The following is a 16,494-nucleotide window of genomic DNA, read 5'->3' on the forward strand; positions in this document are numbered from 1 at the left end:
TATCCAAAATAACACAACTCATACTATGGGTGCTGTCCATACTTCACATTCTATTAAAAGGTGGAATTTGTAAATGCATCAGTAATTAACCCCCCCCCCCCCCCCCCCAAACTGGAGATGGAAAATTAAAACATGGTTGAAGTACACTCAGACCTGTAGTCACTGAGCTGAGATATACTGATTAGCATTAGTACACATCTGGTCAATTTATTATTATTTATTATTTATTATTATTTATTATTATTATTATAAATAGTTTTTTACGACCTCATTTTTCAAACTGGAAATAGTCAAATTTGTGCCAAAAACTACTCTAATTTACTTTTCAAAATTAAAAATATAAACTCAGAAATGAGATCAAGCTTAAAACAAAATTCAATCTACTGTTTTTGCTTATATACAGAGAGAAGTTTTCAATTCCTCTGAAGGAAGTGCTTTAACTTGTGGTTACAGAGTGACTTTGCAATGTTTTATCAGAGACTGATCAGAGAAAATATGTGACATCATCTGCAAACAGTATAAAATCAGCTTTTTCACTTAACTAGTTTTAAGATGTTACTGTTTATATAAAAGTATACATTTCCAGAAAATAGCATCACAAGAATCATCATACAATGCTCTTTAATATGTTATATGTGTTTGTTAATATGTGAACATGCAAGAAATTAAGAGAGCACAAATGAGAGCATAAACCACATGTTGGTTGCGGTTAGCTGTAGAGGAAGGCGACACCAAGGCATCAGTGGAAGTGTCATGTTTTAAATTTTTATCATCTTCCCCCGCTGAAATGTCTGTAACAGAGAGAGATCACAAGAAAATCACCATAATAGAACATTTCACCAGAATAAGGCACTTATTATAGGTATTACACTTATTATTACTTATAGTTCAACTTCTGGATTTTTCAGGTCAGAATCTGAGTTGCGCTGTTCTTGATTTAGTCACATGGTCACATAGATAGTAATAAATGTGCTGGTGGTCATTTTGGGAATTATTGCTCCATTAATAAGATTTGAAGACTTGTAGTATCTTTGATGTCTGCTGTATGGGTGTTTACTAACAGCTGTGATTGACAGTTGGCTCACCCGCTGCTCTCCTTGGCTCCAGGACTCACACTGAGTCAGACTATTGTCGCAATATTTCACTAAGTTTAATGTTACTTGATTACCATACCTGCCCTGTTCGCACGATTTAGCTAAAGTAGGTGTTCCCCGTAAGCTAGCATTCACTTTAGTCCAAAGTAGCGGGGCGTGTTTCCAAAGTGTGAGAGGCAACACCCCGAACTCTTTATTTCGAAGATCGTGGCTCCAAACGGAAAAGATGGTGCCATTCTCACCACTGAACATTTGACTGCACCAAACCAAAAAAGTCATAAAACAGTGTCTTCTATCACTGAACGGTTAAAATCAGTGTGCAACATTTATAATAATACTGTAGATTGGGGAGATATCTGGTTACTGATCTGCTGCATGTCAACACAGATTTACCATAACCAGGTTACTACAGTGAACGTAAACACTTTCCCTAATTACCCGCAATAATCGGGTGGCTTAAGTGCACGTAAGCACACTGATAAAGAAACAACTGAGTGAACACACACCAAAGGAGGTTGAGGTTACCTGAGGAGGAAATTGATTCACCACTGCCATTCATATCTTCATCATCCATTTCATTGTCATCTCCCCTTGATAAAATGACTGCAGCAGCTACAGGAAGAGAAAGACAGACAGAGATCTTTACTGATACGAACTGTCTCCAGCAAGTAGCCATATTGTATACTCACACTCTAAAGTCTGACACTAAAAGCCCTCACCTTCTTCCTTTTGGATTTTGATTTAAATAGCTTTATTGTCCCCAAGTCGCCTCTTATTTCTGCTCGTCTGTTATGATACAAAATACCTACGAGTTGGCAGATTTTTCTGCTCCCTGAGAGTCAAAGCCAGGGCTTGAGCCTGCTCTGAATGCTGCATTTGCAAACTTAACTCTATTTCTCTCATCGAACTGACATCAGATTGTTCACACGTGCCTACAAGCAGCCGTCCCTGGTTGTTTGTCGGATTGTTTGTGTTGTCCACTCACAGATTTCGGATCAGTTTTGGGGCTAAAACATGTACGGATGTATTTTAGAAGTTTCCATTTCGAATAAAGAATGAGAAAAAGAAGTAAATTACTGCTACAACTACAAAGTTTATCTGAAGCTAATATGAAACTTCAGCGTCCAAATGAGTCAAATCAAGTAGATATCTTTCAACGTTTAAGTCTTTAGTGCCAAAGTTCCTCTTTTTGTTACTATACTTCCACCGCAGCTCAACAGGGAAACACTGTCTGAGGAAACACAAAGAGGGAATTTGACGCTAAAAAGACTTTAAATGTGGCAGATATCCACTTTATTAGATTAACTCAGAGGGCTGAAGCCTCATATAAGCTTCAGATAAACTTTAAAATGCATTTTTGCTCAAAACGAGGACTGTGGATTTGGCCCCCATCACTCATCCCTTATATTGTAAGCACATTTGGAGGGGAGCTAATAGTCAGTGTGAACAGGAGGAATGATTACAGCAAGAAAAACCTGTTTCAATGTTCATTTGGGTACCTGACAGTTGTTTTAAGACAAACTTGAAAATTGTGAACTTATCTTTTAAAGAGACTGGAGCCAAAACTAACCGTTTCAGACAGAGGCTGAACCGAGGGGGCTGCATAAAGGGCCAGGATAAGATATTTTTTTGAACTTTAAATCATGCAAAGATATTCCAGTAGAGCCCCAGAATAAATATACAGATGATGATGATATAAGAATAAGAACATAATATGTTCCCTTTAGATAATAATTTCCTGGCTCATGTATTTACTTAAGCTGCATAAGCAAAGTGTTGCAGACAGCGAGGGGAAATAGGAACTTTTAACAGGAACATGAACAAGAAAGATCTTTTTTTTAACCATTCATTGATGTAAAACAAACTAACAAACAAAAGAAATATGATTATAGGAATGAATCCACACAACATGAGGAAAAATGTATTCATGCTCAAATGTTCTGTTATTTCTTGACTGGATTTGATTTTGGGAATATTCAGTATGAAGTTGGCAAAGATGACAACAGTATGACAGACTCAGTTTTAGATTTTTGCATATTAATCAGACTGATGAATTAAAGTCAATGTGCGTGTGAAGCAAACGGTCCCTAATGGTATACCAGTTCAAAGCAAACACAGTAAACCACAAGTAGTTTTCACTCACCGACAAGCCACATCAGCAGGTAAATGTTCATTCTAGCCATCATCATCACCCTCTGTCTCCCTCTTCTTCTCCTCCTCCAAACTTCAAGTGAAGAACTCAGACCACCAAAGTTTCTCCAGCTGACTGAGTTCCACCACTGCCGTCTGTTACCTCAAATTTGTCTGTGCATGTGCACTTGTACAATCAAAAACCAAGACAGGAACTAGCTAACCACAGAGGATATAGGAAACATTTTGTCACATCAGCAGACTGATAGCAGAGAGATGATACACGTGATGTGATATATTGATATACTTGACTCTACTTTGCAATATAATACTACCGTCTCACTGAGTATGTTTCTACCCTACAGACTGTACTACACACTCTCCTGTGTGTAGGTACTGTAGCTGGATGGATGTGTGAGGTTTAGGGGCACAGGGAATTTTGACCTCCTGTTTGAAACGCACGTACACATGAAATCATTGTTTGTACATTTAAGACTTTTAGCCGTACTATTGACATATCGGTTTATCGGTCCACAACTTTGGTCAAGACTGAAATATTTTAACAACTATTAGATGGATTGCCATAAAATCCTGTGCAAACATTCATGGCTCCCAAATAATGAATCCTAATAACCGTTGTGATCCGCAGACCTATCCAATTCTATTTGTTATAGTGTACTGTCCCCCTGGCCTGTACTCTGAATTTTTATCTAAATTCTCAGAGTTTTTATCAAACTTAGTCCTTAGTACAGATAAAGTAATTATCATAGGTGACTTTAATATTCATGCGGACGTCAATAATGATAGCCTTAGCACTGTGTTTATCTCATTATTAGACTCAATTGGCTTCTCTCAGATTGTAAATAAACCCACCCACTGTCTTAACCACACCCTCGACCTTGTTCTGACATATGGCATTGAAATTGAACATTTAATAGTCTTTCCACTAAATCCTATTTTATCAGACCATTACTTAATAACTTTCTCATTCCTATTACTGGACTACACACCATTAGACAAAAATGTCTTCACTGGATGTCTATCTGATAGTGCTGTAGCTAAATTTAAGGAAGCAATTCCATCAGCATTCAATACAATGCCATGTCTCAATTCAACAGAGGACTCTAATGCTAATTTCAGTCCCTCCCAAATTGATCATCTTGTTGATAGAGCTGCAGGCTCACTGTGAATGACACTGGACTCCATCGCCCCTTAAAAAAAGAAGATAACAAAACAAAAGAGGTTAGCTCCATGGTATAACTCCCAAACCCACATATTAAAGCAAACATCACGCAAATTTGAAAGGATATGGCGTTCCACCAAACTGGAACAATCTAGCTTAGTCTGGCAAGATAAGGTAAGATATGTACTGTAAGGCCAAAGTTGTCTATTACTCATCATTAATAGAGGAGAATAAAAACTGCCCTAGATTCCTTTTCAGCACTTTGGCCAGGCTGACAAACAGTCCTAACTCTATTGACCCATGTATTCCTATAGCTCTCAGTAGTAACGACTTTACAAGCTTCTTTAATGATAAAATTCTAACTATTAGAGACAAAATTCATCACCTCCTGCCCTCAACACGAACCAATTATCCCCAAACACAGGAACCTTAGAAACAGCTGTAAATCCTGACATATATTTAGATTGTTTTTTACTCCAATCAACTTTCCTGAACTAACTTCAACAATTCCTTCATCTAAATCATCAACTTGTCTCTTAGACCCCATCCCAACTAGGCTGCTTAAGGGAAGCTCTTAGTCAGCATTTTTACTAGATATGATCAATCTGCCTTCAGTAACAGGCTATGCACTACAGTCCTTTAAAGTGGCTGTAATTAAACCTCTTCTTAAAAAGCCTATACTTGATTCAGGCGTTTTAGCCAATTATAGACCTATATCTAATCTTCCTTTTCTCTCTGAGATCCTTGAGTAAGCGGTCATCAATCAGTTGTGTGACTTTCTACATAACAATAGTTTATTTGAGGCAGCACTGGTGAAAGTTACAAATGACCTCCTAATTGCATCTGACAAAGGATTTCTCTCTGTATTTGGCTTGTTAGATCTTAGTGCTGCATTTGAAACCACTGACCATCACATCCTATTACAGAGACTTGAACATTTAACTGGCATTAAAGAAACTGCATTAAGCTGGTTTAAATCCTATTTATCAGGTTTAGACATGGAGTTCCACAGGGTTCTGTGCTTGGACCAATACTATTAACCTTATATAAGCTTCCTTTAGGTAATATTATTCGGAAACACTCCATAAAATTTTATTGTTATGTAGATGATACCCAGTTATATTTATCGACGACGCTAGATGAAACCAATCAGTTAACACAACTCCAAGCATGCCTTAAGGACATAAAGACCTGGATGACCTGCAATGTTCTGCTACTAAACTCAGATAAAACTGAAGTTATTGTGCTTGGCCCTAAACACCTTATCTAATGATATAGCTACTCTGGATGGCATTACCCTGGCCTCCAGCACCACCGTAAGGAATCTGAGAGTTATCTTTGATCACGATATGTCCTTTAACTCTAAGCTCATACATAGGACCGAACTGGCAAAACTAGAAACCAACCCAACTCTATTTGGGTACCTGACTGTTGTTTTAAGGCAGATTTGAAAAATTGTGAATCTGTTAGTTCAGTTCAGTTCAGCAGAAATTCAAATGTCTTTGTGTCTTTGCAGGAGCATGTAAGCAAGTCATTTATTTTTTAAATATTAAATAAGAGAAAAATTAAAGTACTACATTAACAATAATGCAGTACACATTAACACAAATTTAAGTGTGGTAAATCAATATCTGATATTTAAGAGATCAAGGTTGTTCTCTCTCTTTCTCTCTCTTTGCTTGACTGTTCCATCTAACTTCCTCTTTCTCTATTTATCTGTTCTTCGATCTTTTTCTACCCTCCCCAACTTCTCTGCTTCTCAACATCTTAACCACTACTGCCCTCTGTCTCTCTCTCTCTTTATTCCACTCCCCATACTACATACATTCACTACCCTCTAACTCGCTCTCAGTTTCAGTCAGTATTTAGGAATTGATTCAGTAAACACTGTTAGCTCTAGATCAACACGATGCTAACTCAATTTTCAGCTTCTAATCTCAGTAGAAGCAGTTCTCACTTTGTCATAAAACCCAAAACATACAATCAGTCACCTTTTAAAGAAAAAATAAAGTCTTTGGAACTTAATTGAAAAGTATGGGCTTAAAAGCCAGCTTTTGGTGCAGAACTTTGCTTTCCATTTAGTAGTTTGGTGTATTTTTATTCTGTCTGCGGAGACCTGGCTAAACAGGAGGTCCAGGTATTTACAGATTATCTTTTCCCTACACAAAGGAAAGCATATAATGAAACAAAGATGCCTTCTTCAAACTAAATACTCAAGTACACGCTTATAAATACGTTTCATGCTAAAATGTCAGCTTACACTTCAGCTTTGTGACAAAACATTTATGTGGAAAAACAGTGGAGTCCAAATCTAGTTTATATCTAGTTGTTCCAGAAGAAAACAGAAGGCGGTGTAATAGAATAATGCAACCCAATCGCCAGAATAAAACAATGGCATTGTATGTTTCTGCAAACCACAGATACGTTGAATCTCTACGTTTCAATGGCTTTTCCCATGTAATTTAAGATCACATTAAATGTTTAATAATTATGTTTTATGTTGTGACAACGCTGTGGTTAAGGTCTGCTTAGGTTAGGGTTAGGAAAAGATCATGGTTTGGGTTAAAATACCTGCGATGCAATTTGCCCAGAACTGACATGAAAAAATCTGATCTGAGTCACTTGGAGGCAAAAAAATTCAGATTTGGGCCACTTTAGCATGTGATGTGAACATAGCCACTGACATTCAGATTGATTCCTCTCTCCATATTTATGTTAAATATGAACCTTCAGGTTAGCCTAGCTTAGCATAAACACTGGAAGCAGGGGGAAACTAGTGCAATTAATGCAACTACCCCTAAAACCACAAAATGTTGTCTTCACATTTCAGTTTGTGTACAAATTAAAGAAATTAGATCTAAGATGATTACTGAGATTCAGAAGTGGTGGTAGGTGTATTTCTTAACTTTGGACAGTCTTAATGCTAAGTTAGGCTAACCAAGTTCTGACTCCAGCCTCCAGAGGAGGTGGGCAGTGGAGGTGTTGAAAGTGCGCCAGTTTCGTACTCATCCCATTGAGAGGAGCCCTGCTGTCCGCCACCACATATGACCTGCTGACACACCCGAACATACAAACAAACATGTGAACACAGTGACCACACGCCTGCCTCCAGTCCAGTCTGTGTTTCCGTTTTAGTTAGTTTCTCTTTTATTCTGCTGTTTATCATCTGTTAATGAATTAGATTATTAATAGTGAAGTATCAGTGTTAGAGCAGCATGTTACTGTTGTAGCTGCTGGAGGTGGAGCTAGTTTCAACTACTTTATATACAGTTAGCTAGTTTAGTCCAGTGGTTCCCAACCTAGGGGTCGGGGCCCCTCCAAATGGTCACCAGATAAATCTGAGGGGTCGTGAGATGATTAATGGGAGAGGAAAGAAGAAAAAACAAAGTTCTGATACACAAATCTGTTTTCAGTTTTTGGACTTTTTCTCTAATCTTTGATTTTTGGTGAAATATTGGATCATTTGAACATTTATTGAAATGAAAGCATGTGAAAAGTTTAGAGGGAAAAATCACTATTTGGTGGAGCTGTTAACAACTCATAGACATGTGAAATGTGACCCCGACTACACACTGCTTTTTGTAAGATGTCAAAAGCCAAAAAGGTTGGAAACCACTGGTTTCATCTTTAACAATGTGTTGTATTTTAAAAGCTTGTTATATTATCCATTGTGTCAAATCTTCATCTGAAAAGTAACTAAAGCTGTTAAATAAATGTAGTGGAGTAGAAAGTACAATATTTCCCTCTGAAATGTAGTGGAGTGGAAGTATAAAGTAGCATCACATGGAAATACTCAAGTTAAGTACAAGTACCTCAAAACTGTACTTAAGTACAGTACTTGAGTAAATGTAGTTAGTTACCTCCCATCACTGTCAGGGTGTACTAATGAGAATGATAGAAGTTTAAGTTGTCCAGCTGCAATTAAACTACCGTAACAAAAGTGAGGGAGATGTCAATCAAACACAATGGAAACACCCACACAGTCCTGGAAGGAGTTCTATTTATATAACATAAATGCAAACACCTACAAAAATTAGAATATATATTAATTAAACAGATTTTGGCTCATGTAAGCTAAAGGAATGTATGTATATCAACCAAGACAACACAACAGACTTCTGAATATATTCTCAAATGTAGTTAGCAGGCCTTCTTGTTGACTGCTGAGGTCTAATAATATTTTATGTTGCTTAACTGCTGTTGCAACAAGTCTTCAAATGTGTGAAAAAAACAATAGCTGGTGTGAGAATGTGAGCAGAGAAAAGGAGGGCAGAAGTCCGGTCAAACATCACACTATGTATGAGCATATTTATTATATATTACCACACTTGTTCCATCTTATCTGACCTCTAACCTTTGACATTTGTGCCATTGTTTGCCTGTAAAGTTGGTGTGAACTAAAACTCATCTGTCTTCCTCCATAATTTGATTAATTTCTTATTTTGATATATTCTACTTACATATGAACATATTATACATCATATTTTATATTTAATCATATATACAGTATATCAGCAAGTAAAATATCAATATATTTAATACACTGTCTCATATTTTCTATGACTTAACAACCCAGATGTGATGATTGCTGGATGCCCCCATTCAACCTCAAAATTGTGCTTAAGTACAGTACTTGAGTAAATGTACTTAGTTACTTCCCATCACTGTCAGGGTGTACTAATGAGAATGATAGAAGTTTAAGTTGTCCAGCTGCAGTTAAACTAACAAAAATGAGGGAGATGTCAATCAAACACAGTATAAACACCCACACAGTCCTGGAAGGAGTTCTAATCATACAACACCTACAAAAATTAGAATATTTGTTAATCAACCAGATTTTGGCCCATGTAAGCTAAAGGAACTTATGTGTATCAACCAAGACAACACAACAGATATCAAGTAAAGTACAAGTACCTCAAAATTGTAAAAAAAAAAAAGTACAGTACTAGAGTACATGTAATTAGTTACTTTCCACCACTGACAAAAGTGTACAAGAAGATTTTTAATGAAAGTATTATCATATAATCTAACAGATATCAGAGCACAGTCATAAATTATCCACAATTCTCTGCAGGAAAAGAGTGATGAATTGCTATTAACTAATACTTTCACTGTATAATTACAGACAATTACAGATACAGATACATAGATATGACCTCTACAGCAGCTAATTTTGTTTAAAGGTCTCAGTAATAGGCTCTGCGATCTAAAGCATCCATGGTAAAACATCATTATGTTCTATTTGTAAGGATTATCACCTAAAGTATCAACATTTTATACAACTCACTGTCCCTGATGCAATAACATGCGGAACAGCCTGCTATTGCATCATGAAAATGATATTAAATGAGATGTTAAATTGAATGAAAAGACTTTGGATCCGATTTTTAACATTATTCTGTTTTTAAATGATAGTAATAATGCTTGAAAGTATCTGAAACTCCTTAGGTAATGTAAAAAAAAAAATGCATTGTGTCATAAAGGTAAAATATGTCCCTGAATTTACTACAGCCAATATATAGATGTAGTGGGGTAAAGCTTCTAAAATATAGTGAAGGAAAGGTATAAACTGAACATGCCCCAAACCGTTGAATCTCATGTGGAATCTACAGTAACTTCTTAGTCATAACACACATGCAGAGGACTAAAAACTATAACACTTTAATTAGTGGTTGATTTGTCAGAAACTGATCAGAGATCTGAAAAAACATTTACAGACACGTTGGAACATCACGGCAAACTTTTCATCACAACAAGAAAATGTAAAACGAGTCTTAAACAGATTTGATGAACTATCAAAAATAACATATCTGCAAATGAAATCTCAACAGACATAATATAAAATGTTGTTTAATATGCCAGGATGAAGAGAACAGAGATCGTCCAGACCAAACAGAGAAGGATGAGTTTTGCTGTGGGGGAGCTGGAATAGGTCCCGTTGCCTTCGTCATTGGTAGTGGGGATGGCAACATGGAGAGAAAGGCATAGAGAGCAATTAAAATCTCAATTAAAATAATTAAAATATTTTGACCCAGTGTTACACACAACAAGCTTTAGCTAGAAACTATCTCAAATTTATTGTTTCTTGTTCAAAACAATGTGCATATTACATTCAAAAGATACAAAAAATATTAACAATCAATAGCAAACTGTCAAAATGTAAGTTTATAAAGAGTAGAGTAGATTATAACAACCTTTGGTTTGGATAAATAACCCAACAGTAAAATAAAAAATAACATTGAAACTGGTTCAAATCAACTCTTTGTCTTTCTGGGCAACATTAACTCAGTATTATGTTGGTGCAATATTGACCCTCACTAGGTAAAATTTTAACCCAGTGATTTTTAGTGTGTAGTACTAAGACAGACACTGTGGCAGCAATGCCACACTAAAATTATTTAATCTAATCATTTGTGCATTACAGAGTTGAAGATTAAAAACAAACCATGAGCGTCTGTCCATTCATCTATGTCGTAATCATCGTAATAGTCATAGGAGTAAGTCATGGTTGTATTGTCTACTGCAGCAAGAGAAGGAGAGAGCAATTAAAAATCATTAAATTTGCAAATATAAAACAGCAGTTGTTATTTGTTCCCTCTTCAGACTGTTTCATCTAAATTAAACTAAATTAACTCCACAGTAAGAAAAAAATTTTGAAAAATCATTTCTGTAGCAGAATTTAGATTTTCTTTTTTGACTGTGGATGAGTTTTAGAGGCCTTTTTTATATTGTGGCCTAGATTATGATGGTAAATCTGGTGATTGTACACTGTGACAGACAGCAATGCCATACTAAAATTATTAAATCTAGCCGTATGTGCATTACAGAGTTGAAGATAAAAACGAACCAGAAAATTCTGTCGATTCCTCCACGTCTTGCGCTGATACAGTGACTGCTGCAGCTAGAGAAGGAGAGAGTGATCACAAATCATTAAAATTGCAAGTATAAAACAGCAGTTTATCTTTTTCAGACTGTTTCTTCTGAATTAAATTGAATTAACTTCATAGTAAGAAAAAGGACTAAAAAGCAAATATTAGCTAAGATAATCATCTTGTGACACCTTAGATTCAGCTCTTGGCCCCTATTTCCAGCCCCCCGATTCTAAACTACACAACTTACAAGATGAAAGCAGTTTTCTTCTTCGATGTAAAAGTGTAGCACGTCAACAGCTATTTCCTGTTGTGTTTACCTCATGAGAGCTCAGCTGAATGATCTCACATAAACAGGAACTCAAATCTAATTTCTTTCCCAACTTGACTTCATTGCAGCACAGCACAGCACAGGTGAACACTAGTGGAGTGTACAAGCAAATCATTTCACTTTTTTCAGTGAAAACCACGTGGACAAACGTGACACAAATTTGTCAATAAAAATCACACACTTTACATCAAAAATAATGAAATGCCCAAGTTTAAAATATACAAATCCAGACCTGATATTTGCATTAGACATACATACATCTTCATTTCATTTTTGCATCTTGGCGTATTGCACTAAAATCTCTGTCAGTTGAAGTAAGGCTTAGTCATTACTCTGTGTGTGCGTGTATTTGTGTACATAAACATTAAAGACACAACAGAAAAACACAATAAACACATTGACAAAACTAATCACAGAGGCTCTGCCCCTTTTGATTCGGATTCAAAGTTTGTCACTCATCTTTTTCATTCTCAGCATTAAAATTTCATTCATCTGGTTCAAAAAATGCGCTCCAAGTTTAACTGAAACACAGGGGAAACCTGTAGATGTGCAATAACACAACAGGAAGTACAAGTATAAGATGCATAACTGAAAAACACCTCCAGTTTTGTTTGGTTTGTTTAAAATCCAGCCATTAAATTAACAACTGCCTGTAGTGTTTTTTTTATGTTTTTTTTTCAGTGTTGAGAAATCTTATGAGTAGCTGTTGCATTATTTAAATAATTATGTAAACTCTTATTATTTAAACTCTCAACTAGCCACGAATGAAGAAATCGTGCTTTCGATTTAATAATTTGTGTCCACATATTACTTCATTAGTGGCGAAATGGCAAAAAAGTCTGTTATACTGTGGAATATGTTTAAGAGATAACACAGTGTTGTGCTTACAAGCCAAAACCAGAAGTATTTCCACATATCTTAGTCCAAGATCAAAATGAAACCATATTAAATCCAAGCAACCCATAGTGAGGACTGGCAATTGGGAGCACAAATTACTAAACTGGAGCACAAATTTTTAAATCGAGAGCACAGATTAGTTGTTTTCTTCATGGCCACTCCCAGGCTCTGTAGAATTGTTTGTTAAAAGATAAATGTAAAAAAAGGGATAAAGTTGAGCAGGTAATAATCTCCTGCCTCATTTCACTCATCACAGTATCAATAAAAGACATATTTCCAAATGAAAATGAACATTTCCATCACAGCTGGTGTTGACGTAGTAAAGCACGTTTGGGCTTCAAGGTTAAAGGTCATTTTGTCTTGTGTTGTGAAATAGTAAAATTTTGAATGACATCTGCGTTGCTTTTAAATGTTAACTTATGACTTTCAAATTTAATTCACAAACCTTGAGCTAGCTAGCTAGCAGCATGGGCTAGCTAGTAGCCTATCTAACTTGGCTAAAGTCATGTCGTGGTTGTTTTGATATTTTTGATAAATGTAATAACTGTTAAATCTATCTAATATAAAGTCACTTTAATGTGTTTAAGTAAGGTTAGTTTTATTTTTACGCTAGTGTGTGAATCAAGTGGATAGGAGGAGGTTGATTTAAAATGGCTGCTACATTGCATTTCAAATTTCATAGTCATTAGTTACCAATTAAAAGCAGAGCAGGTGTACATCTTCTTTGCTTTTAAACATTAACTAATGACTTTCAAATGAAATTTACAAATCTTTAGCAGAAGCAGCTAGCTAGTAGGCTAGCTGACTTGGCTAAAGTCACATTGTGGTTGTTGTTTGTGATGTTGTTGAATCTATCTCATGTAAAGTTTAATGTGATTAAGTAAGAATAGTTTGATTGTTATACTAGTTTATGCAATCCAGCGTAGGAGGTTGATTTAAAATGGCTGCCACAGGAATAATTATTGATTCTAAACTACACAATTTACAAAAACCTTTCACTCTATTAATTGTGGATTCTCAAAAATTTGCATTTTTTTTCTGCTTACAGTAACGTTCCGAAAACTGAAAGAGATCACATGCATTTTGTGAAGAGCTGACCACAGAGACAAGGAAGTATGGTGTGATGTCTAATTTTCGCTGCATGGTCCATCATAGATGCATGAGTGAAGCAGAAGAAAAGAAAAGATAGACTAGATGGCAAAAAGTATGTTGACATGTAAGGAAATTATGTGAATTTTTTAACATACACTCCTTATTTAACATTTAATTCCAGAAATAAGTTCTATGTTTTATGTTCATTAATCTACAGACTTGAAATCTTTTGACTTAAAATGATGAGTTTACAATAATGTACCTCTGCAAGTTCACACAACTGATTAAATTAAGTTTCTAAAGAAACATGATCAGCATATTAGCAGATTTGCCAGCATGCTTGTCTGAAACTTAAGTCCAGAGGCTCTTCTTTTTTGTAGTTTGAAGAAAACATATATAATTGAAACTTGCTTTGTGTCTTTCATACATGTTCATGGTTGTTTGTGTTCATAACAATAAAAGCATGATAAAGGCTAGTATTGAATTCAGTCCCTACCCTTGTACGTTCAACAAGATTAGTGAGATCATTGTTGTCTAGGATCTAGGATGCCATTGGAAAGCGAACATAGTAAATCACATTTAGTTTTTGTCATTGACTCACCAATTGCACACATCAGCAGGTAAACCTTCATCATCATCTTCGGTCTTTATTTCTTAAGCATGTAAAAAAAAAAACTCCAACCAACAGCTGTCACCAGTTACAACCTCTCTGTAAGTGTATTTGTGAGTGGGCGCCAGCCAGCAAAAGAGGAAATAGCTAAACTCTTTGTGGTTAAAGGCTGTTTGTCACATCAGCAGATTTTCAGCCTCAGCCAATAACATACTGTTGACTGTATATAGAGATGGACACAGCAAGGCATGACATCACCTGTTGGTTTGCATTGAAGCCCAGAGTTGCTGCTTATGGTTTGCACCATTTCAGTATGATTGACTTGACTTGAGTTTTAGTATTTTCTTAGTATTTTTTAAATAGGAATCAGTTGGAGCCAGCATCTAGTGGCACTTTAAGGTACTACTACATCAGCTTCAGTCTCAAGCCGTGGTAGTTGCATATGATAAGAGCTTATAGATCTTAAAAGACATCCATAGGTTGTTGGCACTTAAGTGTGTACAACTGAGAGAGGTTTAATGGCCCTGTGAATCTTGAGCTTCTGATAGAAACACAGGTACCTGAAGTCCTTTAGTTTTTGCTGCATACAATCATTATTTCTACGGTTGTGCGGAAGTTCCTAACCGCAGGGTGTTACACCTAAAACAACCATGATGCGGAAAATTTCATGTCACATGTTGACCACAGATACTTCCAAATGAAGCTTTGACCCAAGTTCAAAAAGGAAGATTTCACTTCTTACTTTCATTTCTTCATGTATTTAATGATAATGATAAACCAGAGTTTCTACATTAATCACATAATCTATTAACATGGTCTCAAGAGAGTGCTTTGCTCTTAAACGCTAACAAGACTAAGGAACTTGTCAATAATATGGGTGGGCAACCAATGTGCTGGCCAATTACTATTGAGGGCCAAGCTGTAGTTTTAAATATTTAGGAATGATTTTAGACACAAAGTAAAATTTTGATGAACACTCAGACTACATTTTTAAGAAGGCAGTGCAAAGATTGTGTCTTTTAAGGAAATTAAATGGCGTTGATGTGAGTAAAGAACTCCTGAGGATGGTGTACACCGGTCTAGTGTTAAGTATCATTTCCTACAACATCACATGGCGGTACAGAAATTTAGAGACTTGGAGCAAAACCAAGCTCACAAAAATAGTCTGCAAGATCATAAAGAAACCCCAGAGACAGTTGGTGGAGCTGTACATCATACAAACCAGGAGGAAAACAACATAAATAGTTCAGGACCCGTCACATCCTTTGTTTAATGAATTTGAAAAACTCCCTTCAGTAAGATGATGAGCAATGAGAAACGTCTTTAAGAAATCTTTCATTCCATCCTCTGTTATCTTACTAAATAAATGACTTATTAGTGACTGCTGCTGTTTTTATGATGTCTATTTAAGATATGTATTTATTGTTATTTAGCACTTTCATCCCTGTGATGGCCACACCTGCAGCCACACAGCTGCATTGAAGTTTGTATCCCAGCTGGCACTCACACTTTGGTCTCTTTTACATTTGTAGTTCATTTTTTCCTCAGTTAGCTAATTTTAATTACATTTCACATCACATACAAATAAATAACAACACATTGGATTTCATACATCATACTTATTTTACAGTTTGGCAGTACATTAGTACTAAGGATGTGCACCAGGACCAAGTCCTGCCACCTCATAGGGAGGAACTGTTTATTTCTAGTCATATTGTTTGTTTCTCTTTATTGAATGTTTAGTTGGGTATTTTTGGTTTAGCTGATTTAGTTGACTTAACCTGTTTTATGGGGGAATTCTGTTGTTTATTGCTTAGTTGGTAGTGTTTGTCATTTGTCAGTTATCCCTCTTGTGTTATGGTCTGATCAGCCAGTATATATGTTCCCCTTTGTCCTCATTTTGAAAGGTCTGTTAGTAGGGTTAAGTTCACTTTAGTTGAGTTCTGTTTATTTGACCTCTTTTATGGGCCCTGAACTTTTACTTACATATTTTTGTCATTTGTACCTTTTTTGCATTTTTTTGGGTAAAATAAAAACCCTCTTTTTTGAAACCACCTGAATCTCCTTTGTCTGCCAGCTCAGTCCCTTACATTCCCAACCGTTTATTATTACAGGCTCACCTATTTATTGTCTTTATCTCATGTATTTTAACTCAAGGCAGAGGAAGTTTTTGAGTGAGTGTCTGTGAAACCAAAGAATTTCCACGTGATTGGACAATAAAGATGTCTATTCTATTCTGTGTTTTTTTATTTATTTTCACTTCCTCATGCTGTCAAAATCCCTACATT

At 35.9% G+C, this 16,494-nt stretch overlaps 1 long non-coding RNA gene across 1 annotated transcript; it reads right to left on the reverse strand.

The window, feature by feature from the left end:
• Positions 1-604: 604 nt before the first annotated feature.
• Positions 605-3,449, reverse strand: LOC137174281 (uncharacterized). Its single transcript, XR_010925325.1, has 3 exons — positions 3,238-3,449; positions 1,620-1,706; positions 605-791 (listed from the first exon to the last, which is right to left on the reverse strand). It is a non-coding gene; the product is annotated as an uncharacterized lncRNA (long non-coding RNA).
• Between the last annotated feature and the right edge of the window lie 13,045 nt (positions 3,450-16,494).

Source organism: Thunnus thynnus, chromosome 22 (genome assembly GCF_963924715.1).
Source record: "Thunnus thynnus chromosome 22, fThuThy2.1, whole genome shotgun sequence".
Classification (NCBI taxonomy): Eukaryota; Metazoa; Chordata; class Actinopteri; order Scombriformes; family Scombridae; genus Thunnus; species Thunnus thynnus.